This window comes from Callithrix jacchus, chromosome 18 (assembly GCF_049354715.1).
Source record: "Callithrix jacchus isolate 240 chromosome 18, calJac240_pri, whole genome shotgun sequence".
In the NCBI taxonomy this organism is placed as follows: domain Eukaryota; kingdom Metazoa; phylum Chordata; class Mammalia; order Primates; family Cebidae; genus Callithrix; species Callithrix jacchus.
Window position 1 is genome coordinate 32,834,678 of NC_133519.1, and position 5,643 is coordinate 32,840,320.

Below are 5,643 nucleotides of genomic sequence, written 5' to 3' on the forward strand. Positions count from 1 at the left end.
CATTTTGGTAACCAAGATATTTGATTGTCAAAGTGTTACTCCAAAGTACCTATTAAGTTTTAAATTATTATTATTCAAACTCACGTTTACCAGACCAGAATTCCTCTTTTTGAATTTAGCATGCTTCTAGCAGTGCAATCTCTGGCACACAGGGTTATGAAAAGACCCTAATTTTCTAAACAAGCCAACTGACCAGTCCTGCAGATAGAAAGCAGTAGAAGGCGAACAAGTACAAAAGCAGTAGCCATTAAACCCAGGGAACAGTCAATGTTTGTGTCTTAGGCACTTATATTTTCATTTATTTATTTTTAATAGATTTTATTTTTAGAGCAGTTTTGAGTTCACAACAAAATTAAGCAGAAAGTACAGACATTTTGCATATATTCCCTGCCCCCACTTATCCATAGCCTCCCCGATGATCAACATCCCCTACAAGACTGGCACATTTGTTACAATTGATCAACCTAATTGACACATCATTGTCATTCAGAGTCCATAGTTGACATTGGGGTTCACTCTTGGTGTTGTATATTTTATGGGTTTGGACGAATGTACAATGACGTGTATCCACCATTATGTTACCATACTGCCCCAGAAATCCTCTGTGCTACACCTGTTCATTCCTCCATTCACCATAACTTGGCAACAATTAGTATTTTTACTGTCTCCATAGTTTTGCCTTTCCCAGAATGCCACATAGCTGGAATTGTATAGTATGCAGTTTTTTCAGATTGGCTTCTTTAACTTTCAGTAATAGGAATTTAAGTTTCCTCCACATCTTTTCCTAGCTTGATTGCTCATTTCTTTTTAGCACTGAGTCACATTCCATTGTCAGGATGTACCGGTTTATCCATTCACCCACTTAAGGAAATTTTGGTTGCTTCCAAGTTTTGGCAGTTATGAATAAAGCTGCTACAAACATTCATGTACACGTTTTTGTGAAACCAAGAAGTGTGATTTCTGGAAAAAATGGTAACACTGTGTTTAGTTTTGTAAAAAACTGCCAAACTGTCTTCCAAAGTGGTGTACTAGTTTGCATGCCTGCTAGCAGTGAGTGAAAGTTCCTATTGTTCTACATCCTTGTCAGCATTTGGTGTTGTCAGTGTTCCAGATTTTGGCCATGCTGATAGCTGTATACTGGTATTTTATTGTTCCTTTAATTTGTATTTCCCTAACGACACGTGATGCAGAGCATCTTTTCATGTGATCATTTGTAATCTGCACACATTCTTTGGTGAGGTGTCTTGTAAGATCTTTGACCAACTCTTTAATTGGGTGGCTTGTTTCTCAATGTTAAGTTTTAAATATCTTTGTATATTTTGGATAACAGTGCTTTATCACATGTGTCTTCTGCAAATGTTTTCTCCCAGCCTGTGGCTTCTCTTTTCATTTCCTTGACACTGGCTTTCACAAAGCAGAAGTTTTTAAAGCTAATGAAATCCATCCTAATCAATGATTTATTTCATGTATTGTGGCTTTGGTGTGGTATCTACAAAGTCATTGTCATACCCAAGGTCATCTAGGTTTTTTCCTGTTATCTTCTAGGAGTTTTACAGTTTTGCATTAAATTTTCCATTTTTAGCTAAAATTTGTGAAGTATGTGAAGTCTATGTCCAGATCTTTTATGCATGCGGATGTTCAGGTATTCCAGCTTCATTTGTGGAAAAGACCAGCTTTGTTCCATTGTATTGCCTTTGTTCCTTTGTCAAAGATCAGTTGACTTTATGTTGGTCTATTTCTGGGCTCTCTATTCCATTGATGTATTTGTGCATTTTTTCTTTTTTACCAATACTGCACTTCCATGATTACTGTAGCTTTATAGTAACTTTTGAAGTTGGGTAGTATTGGTACTTCAACATTTTTCTTCTCTTTCAATACTGTGTTGGCAATATTGTATTAGTACACGTGGGCTGCTATCACAAAATACCTTACACTGAGTGGCTATAAATTTATTCCTTATGGTTCTTGAAGCTGAGAAATCCAAGATCAAAGCATAAGCAGACTTAGTGTCTGTGCTCTGGTTCATAGGGAATGATATCTAGTTGTGTGGTCACATGGTAGAAGGGGTGAGCTAGCTCTCTGGGGTTTCTTCTATAAGGGCACTAATTCCCTCAAGGCATAATCACCTCTCAATGGCCACACATTACCCTGGGAGTTTCAACATACGAATTTGGGGCACATACAAACACTTAGACCATAGTAGCAAATAAACTTTAGAATCAGTTTATTGATATCCACAAAATAACTTGTTGGGATTTTGATTGTGATTGCACTAAATCTGAAGACCAAGTTGGGAGGAGCTGACATCTTAACAACATTGAGTCTTCCTACTCACAAACATGAAGATCTTTCAATTTATTAAGTTCTTTGATATCTCTCATCTGAGTTTTATAGTTTTCATCATTTTCCTTCTCTATAAAGAACTTTTTAAGATATTGTTTACAAGGCAGGTCTACTGCCAAGAAATTTTCTCAACTTTGTCTAAGAAAGTATTTCTCCCTCACTTTTAAAGGATTATTTCACAGGGTACAGAATCGTAACCTGGTTGTTGGTTTTTCTCCCTAGATTCTAAATATTCACTGTATTCTCCTCTTGCTTGAAAGGGTCTTAAGATGAGTAGGATGCAATTCTTGTCTTGTTTTCCTCTTTAAGTCCTATGGCCTGGATATGGCTTATTTGTCTCCACCAAATCCTGTGTTGAAATTTGATTTCCATTGTGGTGGTGGTGGGAGGTGAGGCCTAACGGGAGGTGTTTCAGTCATGATGGTAGATCTGGTACAAATGGTTTGGTGCCATTCTTGTGGTAGTGAGTGGGTTCCCACTTTGGCAAGATTGGCTTAGTTTTCACAGGAATGGATTAGTTCCTTCTAAGGGTGAATTGCTGTAAAGTCAGGATGCCCCTTGGATCTGGTCCCTCTTCACATGTGCCCACTTTCCCTTTGACCTTGTCCACCATGTTTTTTGACACAGCACAAAAGCCCACCAGAAGAGAAACAGATGCTGGCAGCATGCTTTTTATACAGTCTACAGAATGGTGAACCAAATAACTCTCTTTTCTTTATAAATTATCCATCCTCAGGTTTTTTTTTTATAGCAATACAAAATGGACTAAGACACTATGTAAGGTGTTTTTCTCCTCTGGCTTTTTTTGGGATTTTGTTCTTTATCTCTGATTTCCTGTAGTCTGACAGTGATAGACCTAGGGCTATTTTGTAGGGGGATTTATCCTGTTGGGTGTTCTCTCAGATTTTTAGATCAGTGGCTTGATGTCTGGCATTAATCTGGGGGAAATTCTTAGCTGTTATTGCTTCAGATAATTCTTCTAGTCCTTTGTCTTTGTCTTCTCCTTCTGGTATTTCCATTATGCACATAATATATCCTTCGTAGCTGTATCACAGTCTGTTCTTTTTTATTTTTCTAGTCTTTGTACTCTTTTTTTCAGAGTTGAAGCTTTCTGTTAAGATATCCTCAACCTTAGGGATTCTTCCCTGAGTCGTCTCTAGTCTACTGGTAAGCCCATTGAAGGCATTCTTCCTTTCTATTACAGTGATTTTTATCTCTATCATTTGTTTTTGGTTCTTTCTTCCATCTCTCTGTTTACATTGCCCATATATTCATATATGCTCCCTACTTTATCCATTAGAGCTTGTAGCATATAAATCATAGTTGTTTTAAATTATTGATCTGATAATTTCAACATCCCTGCCATATCTGAGTCTGGTTTTGTTGCTTGCTCTGTCTCTTACAAATGTGTTTTTGGCTTTTTTCTATGTCTTATAGTTTTTTGTTAATAGCCAGGCATGATGCACCCTGCACTGTTTCCCATAGAGATATTACTTCAGTAAGTGTGATTTTTCTCTATTCTCCAGCTAGTCTCTTCAATTTGGCAGGGGTTGGGGGTTGGGGGGTAGCAGTTTGCCCTGTGATTTTACCTCTCTTGCCTCTCTTATGGATCTAAGAAAAGCTTCTGATTTTTCAGTTTGTTCAGCTTTTTACTTATTGTTAGATGGAGTGACAATCATCAATATTCTTACATACTAGACTGGAAAGCAGAAGTCCTTCATTTATTTTTCACCTTTATTGAGCCTGCCACCTTTCATGATTCACTGCTAGAATCTGCACCAAAGTCCTCAAGCGGTAAAGTGGCAAGAGGTGACATCCAAGGACATCTTTATGCAATATCCTAAGTCTTTTGTGTTACTCCCCAAACATTATATATTGGGTAAGCTCCATAGTAATAAAAGCTAGAAAAATGAGATTTGTTGTTGTTCTCTACCAGCTTGGCCAGGATTCTTAAAGCGGACAAAGCTGAATGTTGGAATAGGAGTAAGGGAATGATCGTCATCATATACTGTTGGCAAGAGTTTAAACTTATGCTTTTATTTGAAGGCTAATGAAATAATATCTTTCAACATTTCAAGTGCACATATACTTTGGTCTAGTAAATTCACTTCTAATAATTTTCCAAGAGAAATTATGGGACAAATGTAGGCAAAGACATATATTCTAGAATGTTTTGCAGTTTTGTGTATGATAGCAAGAATTTATACATAGAAAGATTTTTATCTATATGGGATATTTTGAATATATTATGGTGCATTATACAATGAAATGTTATGTAGCCTCTACAAAGAATGATATAAACATCTTTATTAACATAAAATATGTCTTTAATACATGACAAACTAAAATATAAAAGTAAAGCTTAAACTAATTTTTGTTAAAAATTATTTGTGATTATATGATTTTTTTTTAAATTTTTTATTGGATTATAGGTTTTGGGGTACATGAGCAGAGCATGCAAGACAGTTGCGTAGGTACACACATGGCAGTGTGCTTTGCTTTTCTTCTCCCCTTCACCCACATTTGGCATTTCTCCCCAGGCTATCCCTCCCCACCTCCCCCTCCCACTGGCCCTCCCCTTTTCCCCCCAATAGACCCCAGTGTTTAGTACTCCCCTTTCTGTGTCCATGTGTTCTCATTTTTCATCACCCACCTATGAGTGAGAATATGCGGTGTTTCATTTTCTGTTCTTGTGTCAGTTTGCTGAGGATGATGTTCTCCAGATTCATCCATGTCCCTACAAACGACACAAACTCATCATTTCTGATTGCTGCATAATATTCCATGGTGTATATGTGCCACATTTTTCCAATCCAGTCTATTATCAATGGGCATTTGGGTTGATTCCAGGTCTTTGCTATTGTAAACAGTGCTGCAATGAACATTCGTGTACATGTGTCCTTATAGTAGAACGATTTATAGTCTTTTGGATATATACCCAGTAATGGGATTGCTGGGTCAAATGGAATTTCTATTTCTAAGGCCTTGAGGAATCACCACACTGTCTTCCACAATGGTTGAACTAATTTACACTCCCACCAACAGTGTAAAAGTGTTCCTTTTTCTCCACATCCTCTCCAGCATCTGTTGTCTCCAGATTTTTTAATGATCGCCATTCTAACTGGCGTGAGATGGTATCTCAATGTGGTTTTGATTTGCATCTCTCTGATGACCAGTGACAATGAGCATTTTTTCATATGATTGTTGGACACATTTAAAGCAGTCTCTAGAGGAAAGTATATAGCAATAAGTGCCCATAGGAGGAGAATGGAGAGATCCAAAATTGACACCCTATCGTCA